This window comes from Mirounga angustirostris, unplaced genomic scaffold, assembly GCF_029215605.1.
Source record: "Mirounga angustirostris isolate CCGP_5_RB_7025 unplaced genomic scaffold, mMirAng1.0.hap1 SCAF_4, whole genome shotgun sequence".
Lineage (NCBI taxonomy): Eukaryota > Metazoa > Chordata > Mammalia > Carnivora > Phocidae > Mirounga > Mirounga angustirostris.
Genome location: NW_026991712.1, coordinates 29,650,501 through 29,665,962, shown reverse-complemented (window position 1 = coordinate 29,665,962; position 15,462 = coordinate 29,650,501). Strand labels below are relative to the sequence as shown.

Here is a 15,462-nt window from a genome sequence, read left to right as displayed (position 1 = left end):
TTTGCACTGAGGTTTGGTCTTAATTAGTAAATAGTTTAATGTCTGGAGATGAAAAACTGTTGCATCTTTTAACACTGTCTCTGGATTTCTGGATTCCCCTTTTCTCTTCCATACTTATTGAAAAAAAAAAAAGGCCAATTATTTTCTCAGCTCACCTCTTTCTTATAATGACCAATAAGCCATTTGGGGCCACTAACATTCTGTCTCAAAAAGTCTTTGCCAAAGTCACAAGTTCATAGGTTATTTTCTACCTTTCAAATTATCTCAGGTGACAGTTTTACCAAAATTTTCACCATTGTATAGAATAGATTGGCATTTTTGCAGCCTCCTTTAACAGTAGGGCTCTCATAGTAGGCATGGTGCAAATACTACATATTTTAGTTTTTTGTTGTTACAGTAGTGCCTTGCTTCCAGGAATCAATTTCTTTATTAATCAACTTTTATTGTGATGACAAGCAATCTTCAAATCTCAGCAATTTACAATAGTCATTTGTCACTCACATTACTGGGCTCTACTGGGCTTTTTTGGCTTTTAATGTGTCTTCTCTCTTTGAACCAAGTCTGAGATAATAAAAAGAAAACCACAGACCCAAAATAGTATCACTTAGGCTGAGTCTCCAAACTGGGCTTAATCCCTAATCTAACTGCAATTTCAATCTCCCCTGCAGAGGTAGTTTTAACCGCCAGTCGGGAATTCTCTGATCGGCACCAATGAAATAATCGGCCAAGTGGGCCCTCTCCATTCTTCAAAGGAAGATGAGGTGATCTGCAGGATAAGACCTTCTGCTCCTGGCCTTGCCTAAAACAATCCTTTTCTTTTGCTAATAACTTTTTTGCCCCACCTTCCTTCCTATAAAAACCTTCCATTTTGTACAATTCCTTGGAGCTCCCCTCTACTTACTACATGGGATGCTGTTTGATTCATGAATCCCTTAACAAAGATCTTCAAATTTACTAGGTTGAATTTTGTTTTTTAACAGAAGAGTAGCCACTATTTCAAAAATGCTTTGCTGACTGTGGAAGGCAGGAAGAGGAGGAGTGTCAAACCATGCAAGTATTTTTAACGCTTCTACCAAGATGTGCTGCATGTCATATCTGCTCACATCCCATTGGCTAAAGCACACCACACAGCCATCAAAGTTAACCAAAATTAATTGGTGAAGGGAGCAAATGCTTACCATAGCACAGAAAAAAAAAAAAATCTATGAACAAAAAGTGAAATATACCACAACAAATATTACTGAAAAGATACTATGACAAATATTTCCTCCCAGCTGCTAAAAGCATGCCGTGAACAAAACAGTGTCTCTGATCTCAGAAAATTCAGTCTAATGGAGAATTCCACTAAGTAAAGAAGCAATTGAAATGTAATGTGAGGAGCATACATGACTGCATGCCACTTAACTCAAAATTAAGACTTTAGGGAAGGCTTCCGGGAGGAAGTAATAATTGAACTGGTACCTGGATGATGAACAGGAGTTAGACTCATGAAAGGAGTCAAGGAGCAGTGGGCTGGGTTCTCAGTGGCTCAGCATGAGCAAGGCCTGAGGGCAAGAGGGAACTTGGGGAACCAAAAATAATTCAGCATGGTGTTATGGCAGAGACAACCCTGCCAGATGCACAAAACAATATTTGAATATTTCATATTCAAGAGATAAGTATTAGGTTTAAAACTGTGGAGTTGCTGGTCCCATAAACAATCGCACCATAATATACTGCTATCCACAAAAACTGAAAAAGAAAAACAAACAAACAAACAAACCTATGCCTTACACAGGTGCAATAGACTAGAGAGCATGGACATTTACATTTACACAGTCAGGGTGAAGGCAGAAGTGGTTTTATTAAACTGCCTTTTGGCCTGGCACTTTTCTCCAGCATACTTTGTGGGAGAAATCCTCAGTATTGAAATTGAGTGAATGCTGTTAATATGGTAATTACTTTGCCATCAAGGGCAACCACTGGCAAGAGAAAAATTGCCTTGAGGTTTATAGTTTATATATCTGATTAGAAAATACAGTTGCTTCTGTCAATTAACTACATTAGCCAGATTTGGGGGGGAAAAAGACAAATTGAAATGGAATTTTACTCTATTACTGTTCAAGGGTGTGGCTTTGAGTTTGTCCTAACCAATGTGAAAGAATATGAAGAACATAGTGGGGGAGGGACGTGCTTGGGTGGCTCAGTCAGTTGAGCTTCCAACTCTTGGTTTCAGCTCAGGTCATGATCTCCGCATTGTAGGATCCAGCCCCGTGTCAGGCTCTGCACTGGACATGGAGCCTGCTTAAGATTCTCTCTCTTCCACCATCTCTGCCCCTTCCCCTGCTCTCAAGCTCTCTCTCTCTCTCTCAAATAAATAAATAAATAAAATCTTAAAAACAAAGCAAAACAAAAGAAATAACAAGTGTTGGCAAAGATGTGGAGAAAAAGAACCCTCTTGAATTGTTGGTGGGAATGCAAACTGGTGTAGCCACTATGGAAAACAGTATGGAGTTTCCTCAAAAAAAAATTAAAAATGGAATTACCATATGACCCCACAATTCCACTCCTGGGAATTTACCCAAAGAATATGAAAACACTAATTCGAAAAGATACATGCACTTCTACGTTTATTGCAGCATTATTTCCAATAACCAAGATATGGAAGCAATCCAAGTGTCCACTGATAGATGAATGGATAAAGCAGATGTATATGCATACAATGGAATACTACTCAGCCATAGAAAAGAACGAAATCTTGCCATTTGCAATCACGGATTGATCTAGAGGATACAATGCTAAGTGAAAAAAGTCAGTCAGAGAAAGACAAATACCATATGATTTCACTCATAGGTGGAACTTAAGAAAAAATAGGACAAAGGAACAAAGAGAAAAAGAGAAAAACAACAGAAAACCCCACCTAATATAGAGAACAAACAGGTGGTTTCCGGGGCAAGGTGAGTGAGGGAACAGGTGAAATAGTGAAAGGGATTAAGAGACCACTTATAGTGATGAGCACTGAGCAATGTATAGAATTGTTGCATCATCATATTGGATACCTGAAACTAATATAACACTGTATGTTAATTATACTTGAAAAAAATAAGATATGGTAAAATATGGCTTTGAAAAGTAGGCCAGGATACAGAATTTTAAAATATTCACCTTTGTTTAAGACACTCCTCACTTCCCTTAAGCACCCATGTTGCCTATCTCTGTAAGGACTAGTCTAAGAAGAGAAGTCATAATCAGTAAAAACAAAAATCCAGAAAGAATCATGGAAGAGATCAGATGTTGATGAAATATTAATGCACTGTATGTGATCTTTTTATGACCAAAAACATTCGTCACACTGTCATCTTAGGCAAAAGTACTGAAAAGGCAAAGTATGCCTTTGCTTTCTTACATTCACCTGTGATCTCATTGTTTTTGCTACAAAATTACCACTTTTTCTCCATCTAATATTAATAGCTACTATTTAGTGGTTGTTTCACCAGGCTCTGGACACTGTGCTAGTCAATGTGTGTACATGACATAACAATAGCATATGAATGCACTTCCCTCACTTGTCAGTGAGGCAACTGAGACACCTCAAACATTAAATAATTCTCTCAAGCACATAAAGCTAGTAAAGTGGTAGAGACGAGACTCAAATCAGATCTTTCTGACTGTAAGAAAATGCATAGTTCTGGGGCGCCTGGGTGGCTCAGTCGGTTGAGCGACTGCCTTCGGCTCAGGTCATGATCCTGGAGTCCCGGGATCGAGTCCCGCATCGGGCTCCCTGCTCGGCGGGGAGTCTGCTTCTCCCTCTGACCCTCCTCCCTCTCATGCTCTCTGTCTCTCATTCTCTCTGTCTCAAATAAATAAATAAAATCTTTAAAAAAAAAAAAAAGAAAGAAAATGCATAGTTCTGACCAGTCCACAACACTGCCATCTGCACTGGACATGTCTCTCACACACTGTAAGGCATGGCTAGACAGAAGCAAGTATTAGCTTAATCTAATGCTAAGGCATAAAGGAGTCTAAGCCCTCCCCGCCCCCAATACCTTCTATCTTTTCATTTTGAAAAATGAACTTGCGCATTCAAATGAATCTCTGATTGGATTGGTTTCAAGTAAGGTGACAGAAGGAAATGAAACATGTTAGACGAATTGAGGACGTATTTGGAAAGAGGAGTAGGGGTCATTCAGTCGCCATTTGAATCATCCCACAGAGTTGGTAGTGTAATCTTCTCTGGCTGATGCTTTCTAATATCCCACACCCACACAAGTCAACCTTGCTCACCTCTTCTCCCAGAAGTGTTTAGCAAAATTTTGACTAAAAAGAAAACATTGAAGAAAATCAGTGAGGTGTATTAATAGCATACATGAATTTAAAGACCCTGATACCAAGGCAAGCTTTCCACTCGTCTTCATTGATAATTTATTTACTAAGCAATTTCAACTTATCCTTTGATTTTTTTTACCTACATCTTATGTGAATTATTTTGCCATATACTTACCCACCTTCATTTACTTATAGAGTTAATCTCTCTTTCTTTTGTGTTCCCAAAGCATTTAGTAACCTTCTTTATTATGACAGCTTTTACACATTACATTTTATTATTATTATTTTTTTTTTACATATCAAGTGTTTTTCATTTTAACGATCTCCTAGGGTTACATCGACTTACAGATTTTTAATGAGAGCATTTAACAGTGTTTGGCACTGATTAACTGCTGAATAAGTAAACTTACAATTTCTATATCTGTGTTTCCTATTTGAAAAATGCCAGCCACAGGGGCAATTGTGACCTAACATATGCATGCAAAACTGATTCCTCTAATTCATTTCTTTCTCTGTTTTCTTTGCTCACTCCTCTTTCTCTTGCAACTTGTGCTTTCCCTTTTGCCCTTTTCCCTTTTGGTTCTTTTTCTCTGTCTCACTGACTCTACTTGCCTTTCATCACTGTCTGATTAGCTTCATTCTGCAATGAGCTCCTCTTTGTGTCAGGGAAGATGGTCACTAATATCAGGTTCAAATTTTCCAAGCTTCATAATCTTAGCAGAAAGAGAAATTATTTTTTGTACCATTAAAAATGTTATCATCCTGTCTTGATATATCTTATCTTACTTTTTGGCTGGTAATATTCTAATATGGGGTAAGTCAGGAGGATATACCTCAGATATCTGGAACCTGATCATACATTTCGTGCTGTATTACTTAGGTTTTTATTGGGATAATGCTATGTGATAAACAACCCCAAAAATCTCAGCTCCGGTCTCAGAAGAATCTTTCTGGTTGTTGCAAACTTGGTGCCAGTAGCTCTTAGGCTGCATGCTTCCTCTTCAAAGTACTCAATGTATCCTATTCCCTCAACCTTTGATTTAAAGCCTCAGGCTTCATTCTAGTTGCACTAAATTAGGTTATGCTACTGTCTCTCTGAACTAGTCATAGACCAGGCTCATGCTAATTATGTTAGGCCTGAGCCACATGTGCTACTCACCGAGCTACTTCTCTGAAGCACATCAGCTGCTTAGCATGGTGATGGATGGTTACATGAAACATAGGCTGGGTGTTAGAACCAAAAGAAGGTGATTAAAGGCTGCCAGAATCAGCAAATGCCCAACACAGAATATGATGCTTGCATTTAAGTTCAAGTTTGTGGTTAAGCCTACTCTGATCTTAGGAAGAAGGATTGGGCAACAGCCATGATGTGAACTGGCTATTAGTAGATGCCGCCTCCAAGATGGAACTGAGAAAATTTGCAGAATAAAGAAGGAAAGATGAAGAAGAGGTACTTTGTAACAGTGATATTTTTCTTCTACCACCTGATCTAGTGATAAAGAGCAGCTACTTAAATTTAAACTTTCTTTCCCTGGAAAGAATATAAGACATTCCGAATTAGAAACATCTGTTGGTACATTAGTCATTGTTCCAGTTCTAGGGGGGAAAATAGTAAAATGTTGGTCTTGACAATGGAGGAAGAGTTACCCAGAAAATTTTTTTCTTGATTAAAAAAAAATCAAAATATATATGTAAGAAAGAGAGAAATGTTAAATAATACAGGAATTCTGAAAAAAAAATCCAGTACATCTGAAATTTCTGGTGCACAATAAATACTTGATGGTTAAGAAACAATTTTAGTGATGCTGACAAGATTATATAGCTGCTTCCAGGTCATACCACTGAGTGTCTCAGACTCTGTATTTATTCAAAGGACTGTTATGCTATATCAATGAAGGATTTCCTATATGGAATTCACTGTTCTTGGGGCACCTGGGTGGTTCAGTTGGTTAAGTGTCTGCCCTCAGCTCAAGTCACGATCTCAGGGTCCTGGGATCGAGCTCTGTGTCAGGTTCTGTGCTCAGCCGGGAGCCTGCTTCTCCTTCTCCCTCTGCCCCCGGCCTGTGCGCACGCTCTGTCTCATAAATAAATAAATAAATAAATAAATAAATAAATAAATAAATAAATAAATAAATAAATAATTCACTATGTTTATAAAGCTCCTACCTTAATCTTTTAAAATATTTGTCTGTAAGGTGGTTTTGAACCTGAAGATTTTGGGTACTCTTCATAACTCTACTGGAAGCCATTCCTCTAAGGATGGCCCACAATTGTTTGCTTGTTTACATTCTAGAGATGAAATGGAATAATATATGAGATGTGATTGAAATAGTCCTGAGTACATGGAAAGTGCTCAGTAAACTGCAGGACCCAGTTATCTTTCTTACTACTGCTCTTCTTTTGCCCCATATAATTTGAATCGCTTTTCTGTAAGCAAATTCTGCGTGCAAGTTGCTGCTCTAAGGATTTGGTGGCAGGAAAGTCCACCAACACCTCGGTCTGATCTCAGAGGATGAATAAAGGAGGCAGCTGGTTTCTAACATCTTTGCTTTGACAGCTCTCAGAGCCACCAGAGCCTCACATGCAGTTGGGGCTATTGGTAGGTCCTGGAGAAAGAATTCTTGAACATCCTCAGAATGCCAATGTTTTTTCAGGGAATAGTATCCATGTGTCTCAAAGTGAAAATTAAATCCAAACTTCCTTCATCATCAAACACTTTCTGTTCCTCTTTGAAAACTTGGTGAATCTGGTGCTCATGAAAACATGGGTTAGTGAAGATCAGTGTGAAAGGCTAAATAACACATGTCTTCTTCCTCCTCTTTGGTTCTTCCTTTTCATGGTCCTAATACTTCTCCAACAGAAGAAAAGCAAAGAGGCAAAAAAGACATAGAAATGATGCTACAAATGATCACCCCTCAGTTAATGACAGAAGAAATGCTAGTTTAATGCAATACAGCTTGTACTGATAATTAAATACTGATCAGCAAATGATCATTTAGAGGTTTGCAATTACTAAATTGTTATGCTATGATTTATTTGAGTAAGAATTTTGTGATACGTTTTAATTACATTACTTACAAAGAGCAGAGGCTCTGACACAAAATGATTAGTTGTCTTCATTTTGAGGTTTTTATTTTAAAATACCTATAGAGAATTTTTTAAAGATTATGCTCAAAATACAAAATGGAAACTAGAAAAAGTAGTCATGGGTATTTTAATACTTATTTATATTTACAGAAATGCAAATCAAAATGAGATTTGATTTTTTTTTAAAGATTTTATTTATTTATTTGACAGAGAGAGAAAGCATGAGCAGGGGGAGCAGGAGAGGGAAAAGCATGCTCCCCGCTGAGGAGGGAGCCCAATGCGGGACTCGATCCCAGGACCCTGGGATCATGACCTGAGCCAAAGGCAGACGCTTAACCATCAGAGGCACCCAGGTGCCCGAGATTTGATCTTTTAATGTTTCAGGCTAGACCAGGTGAAATAGCAATGTATGTGGAAATAAATAGATATTTTGAAGGGAGAGCCATCAAGATCTGTAGTTGAATTGGATCTGGCATGGGAAAGAAAAAAAGGGAGTCAAGGATAACTCAGATGTTTTTACTCTGAGCACCTGGAAGGATGACTCAAATAGGAAAGCCATGAACCAAGCAGGGATGAGGTAGGAGTACAGAGAAGAGGCGTTCCTTTGGGGGCATGATAAGTTTGAAGTTTGATTCTATTCTCATAAGCAGTTTATTTTCCACAGGCCCATTTTGATTAAATCTCTTGATTTCCAGGGTATAATATTCCTCAACTCAAACCCAAGGAAGAGATTTTTCTCTTCATAATTTGGCTTTTCACAAGTTCTGATAGTGCAACAAATTTTTTGAGATTATCAACTTTGAAAAACAAAAGTGTAAACATAAAAGCAATGTGCCATAACAATCAATTATTGCTATCATTATGTGTTGCGCATTGTGCTAACTGCTTTATAAATGTTAAATTTTCTCCTATTTTCAGATAAGAAAAATGAGGATTTAAAAGGTCCTGGGGACATAGTTAACACAGCAAGTGAGACCATTTTGATTCTAAAGGCCATGCTTAAAGGCATTAAAATATATGTTTGCTTTTTTTTTGAAAAATGGTAATACTGATTTTTATGCATAAATTCTAAACATTTCTAACATTTATCTTTTACCTTTTATAGCATATTTTTATTCAATTTCATTCTAAATAGAAGCAAATATTCAAATTAATCAATCATAAACAATATGTAGCATGATTTATTATACCTGGTTCCAATATAAGAATTGATATGGCATCAGAGCAATCATCCTGAATTGTTATCAGAATTAGTAGTCATAAAAATAAATGCTTATGATATTGTTGAGTGAGCTGAAAAATATGTCAATGATATACAGTACATAACTTTATTTTTGAAAATCAGGAATTAGGCCAGCAACATTTTTTTAAAAGTTGACAGTGTGTATCATTCCAAAAGATAAGCTTAACAAATTACAGAGTTTTTGCAAATATAATTTTCAAGATGGTAAGCCTAGTGAACAGGTACTGGATCTAAATATTAAAATATTAATGTGGGCATATTAGTCCAGGAGGAAACTTCTTAGTGATGAGAAGCAATTGCCCAAATGAAGGAAAGGAGATTAATCAACTACTGATTAGCCTTGAAGGAAATCCAGTCACTGGATTTTCTCCAGAAAAAAATCAGTCTCCTCTGGGCTGCACATAAAGTAAGACCAGAAGAGGAATCTAGTGGTGCCAAAAGCAAATCTGGATTAATCATTAGTGGCTGCTCCTTTGACAAGTGTGGTTTCCTGCCTGGGATGTCATGCTTCTGTATTAAGTTTTGACTGCCAGCATGGCCAGAGACCATCATCCCTTCATCATAGCATCCTACGGAAGGTCCCATGATGTCCCACTTCTCCAACATCTTCTCCAGAGAAATTTATGTTAAAAGGAGCATCCCTAGTGGCACTGAAGGTGAAATGAAGTAACAAAAGGGCAGATTGGTGCTTATGGGGAAGGAAAGTCTCACTGCCTTGCCCTGGTGATAGTGAGGTATAATTATAAATTGACTCTGTAGATAAAATCTTTACTATAGAAAGTCTTTAGATTTTTAAAATACAAGCAATAGGGGTGCCTGGGTAGCTCGGATGGTTGGGCGTCTGCCTTCGGCTCAGGTCATGATCTCCAGGTCTATGATCAAGCCCCTGTCAGGCTCCCAGCTCAGCGGGGAGCCTGCTTCTCCCTCTGCCTCTGCCTCTCCCCTCGCTTGTGCTCTCTCTCTCTCTCTCTCTCAAATGAATAAATAAAATCTTTTTTTTTTAAGATTTTATTTATTTGACTGAGAGAAAGAGCACAAGTAGGCAGAGCGGCAGGCAGAGGGAGAGGGAGAAGCAGACTCCCCGTTGAGCAGGGAGCCCGACATGGGACTCCATCCCAGGACCCTGGGATCATGACCTGAGCCAAAGGCAGACGCTTAATGACTGAGCCACCCAGGCGCCCCAATAAATAAAATCTTAAAAAAAAAATACAAGCAGTAAGAGTTGCCTTTTTTCCTATTTCCCCAGAGTATCTCTAATAGCCAGTAGCCAACCCACAGAAATATGGAAAGCTACCTCAAAGAGAGAATACAGAAGAGCTAGAAGAGTTACCGATATTCAACGTGGCCAGGTGAATGAGCAGAGGGTGACAGGCTGGACTTTTCTTTTCACCTTCAACTCATATGCTGTCTCTGTGCCTATGTGGCAGAATCGGCATAACCAGCAAGGCATCCTAGCTCTTTGAGTGTTTCCATCCTTGTTATCACCTCTTTCATGAATAAAGCCTTTAATCAAAATCAACTATTGCATTCTGCCCTTGGTAGCCCTTCCCATTCTGCCTGTATTGGCTCAGCCAGACAACCTCCAAGGTGAGCCAAGAAGGGATGACTGCGCCCTCCCCCTCACACTCCAAACTTGTCGAGATGGGGTGAAATTATCCTGTTATACATTTTGAAAGATTATTTGTTGAAAAGTAAGAAATGATTATTTTTTCAACTCATTCCTATGTATCAATAATCAGAGAATTAGAGAAGTCTCTAAATTAGACCACTCATTCTCTGGTTCCAATTAACATTAATCAAGAAACCTTCCTTACCTCTTAGGTTTGTGTGCCTGACTCACACAAGACCTGATATGATTATGCACATTTCATGATTTTTTCAGATGGACTGAATCAATATTGAAATTGCACCCTCCCCTCCTCCCCGAATTAGTAACATTTGAAGTCAACCATTTCTTTCTTTTCTGTAATCAATGGAACAGCTTCCTTCCTCCCTCCATCTCTTGTTGATATTAGCTGGTCTTCTGGTCAGCTATTACTTGGCATTCTGATGCCTTTCTTTGCTAACTACCAGCTGTTTTAAGACTTCACTTTTTCTTTTTCTTTTTTTTTTGAAAACTAAATGCCTTTGCAGAAACACTTTTTCCTAATGGTGAATTTATTCAAGAAACTTAACATAATTTGAGATTCTGGCAACTGTAGGCTTTTAAAAAAAAACAAATAATAGGGCTTATTTAAAACCAGATTTAAGGTGAAATAGGAAAATGAAGAATCTCTTTTAGAAAAAAAGCTTTAGAAATTCTTAATAACCTTAGTCAGTCCTAACTAGTAGGCTTATAAGGTCCTTTTTGTAAATTAACATTCTTTTCTTTTGGTGTCTCATTGAATATTACTGTGCTATTCCTTTACTTTATTCATTAAAATTAAAAAAGCCTGCTTATTTAATGCATAGAATGCTGATTTCCCCTTGGATATCTTAGACTCTGGTTTATTTCCTCATTTCCAGTCTTCACAATTTTTTACCTAAATAAATGACTATATTTTCCTATTCTTAATTTAAAAACAGGTCATGAGAAAAAAGTTATGCCAATGCAACTAATCTTTAGATTGCCAGCGCCAGGAAAGCAACATTCTTAATATTGTCCTCACTGGCTTTCCTTTTGGAATTGTGGTGCCAGGGAAAATGATTTACTGCCAGTCTGGCCTGGGACTTGGGCTTTTAGAAAAGATTTATTGGCATCAACTTTGCATAAGGCCATAATCAGTCCTGAAAAGACATTTGTCACTATAAACCCTTATTTTCAGGTGCCTGACACTTTCCATAAAACTATACTTCAAGTGGAAAAGTCATTTGGGTTTTCAAATCCTTTATTCCAGGATTTCTTGATCATTTAAAAAGTCTAGCATTTCTTGAACTTTCTGGATACACTAGCTCAGTGTTTCTGGGACCTGTCCCTAGGTTTCCGCGAGGCAGGGAGCGGCGGGAACCATAAATGTACATTTCAAACACGTGCCTGAGGAACTTCTGTAGCAAGTAGGAAACTGAGAAACATTCGCAGGACAACAGGTATGGGGTCCTGTGCATAAGCTCTGGCTCCGTTTGTGTAACCTTGACTAACTGAATGGTTTCTCTTTCTCATTCGTTTCTTTGTATTTTCCTTATGCATGCTTTAATACTTTCTGTTTATAAATCGTGAAGTTTAAAGAAAATAAAGTAAGCGAGTACCTACCTTACAGGAAGTACATATAGGAAGCAGATGATGCATCTTAGCTCTATTCTTTTCTCTACAATCCATAATAACAAACACGAACACACGAACAAAATTACATGTTTATGTGCACCCATGCATACTCTGCACTCAGTTGGGGGTGGAGAAGCTCTAGGAAGGGTGAGTTGATCTCTTGATCAGAATGAACAACTTAAAATTCACTTGTAGGAAGCAGCAATTAAGGCAAGGCTATAGCCCTGCAAACAGTTGAGGTTAGGGGACATAAAACAAGAACCAAAGTTTACTGCAAGATGGACAATTAAAGAGGCCCTGTCTTGAAACACCAAGTCTCAAGGATGACTAAGAAGCTGAAAACATTCCTCAAGTACCAATGACAGGCCCTCAGATTTAAACAAAGAGTTTAAAGTGCTTAATGCACTTAAGGTAGCCTGAAATAGCCAACTATTTACTTTACCGAATTCGTTAACTAAGAAACTGTGCACAAATTAATTAGTCCATCGTTTACTCTTATCTGTGCCACAAATCAGAGGGGTTCAAAAGTCAACCTAAAAGCACTTGTGCATTTCAATTGATTCCAAATGTAAAGTCATTATAGCATTTGCTTTTTATAAAATAATTTATAGCAATCATCCTCTATAATGTGAATCTGTGAGCTCTATCTGAGGTTACTTACACGTTTAAGTTCTGAATTTTATATGATTGTTGCATTCTACTTCCTCTTAGAAATACCTCCCTTTAGTAAGTTTTGGAGAAAATACAGTAAATCATGAAATTAGCCAAAAGAAAGAAACCACCAAGCAGTAGTACATTTTATCCTGTATCTATTTTGGTGTTAGTTCAAAACATACTGTTTAAATTGTTTGTTTGTTTATTTATTTATTTATTATGCTATGTTAATCACCATACATTACATCATTAGTTTTCGATGTAGTTTCCATGATTCATTGTTTGCATAGAACACCCAGTGCTCCATTCAGTACGTGCCCTCTTTAATACCCATCACCAGGCTGACCCATCCCCCTAACCCCCCTCCCCTCTAGAAGCCTCAGTTTGTTTCTCAGAGTCCATAGTCTCTCATGGTTCATCTTCCCCTCCGATTTCCCCCCTTCATTTTTCCCTTCCTACTATCTTCTTTTTTTTTTTTTTTTTTAACATATAATGTATTATTTGTTTTGGAGGTACAGGTCTATGATTCAACAGTCTTACACAATGAAATATATATTCAAAGAAGGGTTTTGCCTTAGTCACTGTTTTATGAATAACCAAAGAATATTTTGTGAGGTGTTACAAGGAAAAATAAAAATCTGGTAAATTTAATATCCAAGTCTTATTTAGCCTAATGGATTTATTACTTGGACAGATACAAATACATTTATTAATTCAAAATAAAATTTTACACTGACATAGATATCTAGGTCCTCAACATTGTTTAAATGTTTTAATACCAGTCTAACATTTATTCTGATTATTTAAAATGGATTATAGATAATTAGAAAAGAAATATTCAAATACTAGAGATGAAAACCTCATGGAATATTTTAAATGCTTGTTGGTTATAAAAATATAAAACATGAGCTTGTCTCATCAAATGATCAATAATCAATTAAACAACCAATATTGATTGGATTGACTATCTTAGATACACTAAGACAATACAAAAGAACTCTTGCATGGAGCCCCAGGGAAACCACATTGCTCAGCCCCAGTGGGTGTTCATATTGTGCACTGAGGGTGGTGCCACTGGAATTAAGCAGGGCACCCCCAGTCTGCGGGGTTGGATGCACCAGCCCTTCATGCCTCCTGTCCTCAACTAGCTTACAATACATCTGAGCAAGGGTAGGAAGCAGGCAAAATTGGAGGTAAGATTAATACACATGAAACAATAGTAGCAAGAAAGTATATATAGAAATAAAATGAAAAAGAAGGGAGAAAAAATAAAATGAAGATGGCATACGCCACAGACATGGGAATGTGGTTTGTTTCTTTTTCCCTCATTAGGTGATAATGAGCAGATTCTAAAATAACTTGGGTACCTGAGCATGCAGTTGAGTACCCACTATGTGTAACAGCTTTGCCTGTGGGCACTGAGAAGCCTGGAGATTAATGACTACAACTGAGGCCCTGGTAAAAATTTTACAAATGATCTGAGAAGAGCCTATAACCTTTAGTCGTTTGATGAGATTGGGTTTTAGCCATAGGAAAATTTCAGTTTCATCATGAAATTACTGACTTGATAGGTTACATTCTATTTCTGTATTTTAACCACATTGTGAATTCGTAATTCTATGGTGAAAGCACCTTTTATTTAAAACGTCCCAAGAATGCTGGCTGGGGGTGGGAGTGGGTTTTGTTTAGGGAAGGAATTGTGTGTGCGGTGTTATGGATAAGGAATGGGTTCACAAAGACCAATTCCATGAAAAACATTTCTTGTAAACTTATGACAGAATGCTGTTACATATAAAGTTGAGCATGCAATTGAAAAGTGGTATGGACAGCTGAATGCTGTAGGTGTTTTATTCATCCTTCAGGCCTTGGCTTAGGAATCACTTCCTCCAGGAAGCTTCCCTGTTCTCTAAGGTTAGGTCACTGTGTCCCTCCTGTGGCTTTGCAGCCTGTGCTCAACTATCAATACATTTATTACTTGGTTGCAATTGCCTGTTTACTGTTCTGTCTCACATAGCAGAATGCAACAACAACAAGCATTCATTAAACATTTTGCTTAATAAATCATCTTTCTTAAAGGTTTAAGTAATTATCTCCTTTAATAATAAGAACCAGGGCGCCTAAATGGCTCAGTTGATTAAAGGTCTGCTTTCAGCTCAGGTCAAAATTCCCGGGGTCCTGGGATGGAGCCCAATTCTGGGCTCCCTGCTCAGCAGGAAGTCTGCTTGTCCCTCTTCTTCTGCCCCACCCCCCACCGCCACCGGCTCATGCTCGCTCCTTCTCTCAAATAAATAAATAAAATGTTTAAAAATAATAAGAAGAACCATCCAGTGAGGTAGTTAATACTATTAGGTTATTTTACAAATGAGGAAATAGAGCTGTGAAGAGGTTAAGAAACTGCCCAAGGTCAAAGAGCTAGAACATTGCGTAGTAAGACTTCAAATCCAAACAGTCTGAATACAAAGCAGGGAAAGTGTATTTTACACCAGCTGCTGGCACAGTGTTGGGCACTTAGCATCCAAATATTCATTGAACGAATAACTGATGTCAGATGAGAGGGAGACAGATGCAGATTGGACCTATACAAGAAAGCTTGCTAGGGAGAGGGTGGGATTTGAGCTAAGCCTTGAAGAATGGGCAAGATTTAGATGAATTTACAGAAAAGTGGAGAGCATTAGGCCTGGAGAACTTGAGCCAAGCAATGAGAATGCATACACGGTGTGTTTTGGGGATAATCAGAAGGCTGTGGACATGGAGACTGGGTAGGCAGGTTGAAGTCAAATTGTAGAACATCTTAGAGATGCAGGCAAAGTAACTGGGTAGGGAGCAGAAAGCCAGATTGTGTGTATGAGAGTGACATGATAAGAGTAGTTTTTAAGTGAAAGCATTAAGTAAAAAAAGCAACTATCGAGGTACATTTTAAAGAATGCCTATT

The 15,462-nt window shown here is 37.9% G+C and overlaps 1 long non-coding RNA gene across 1 annotated transcript in view; it reads right to left on the bottom strand.

The window, feature by feature from the left end:
* LOC123858799 (uncharacterized) overlaps nt 1–15,462 on the bottom strand; it is a 157,391-nt gene that overhangs the window by 50,930 nt on the left and 90,999 nt on the right. The window lies entirely within an intron of this gene.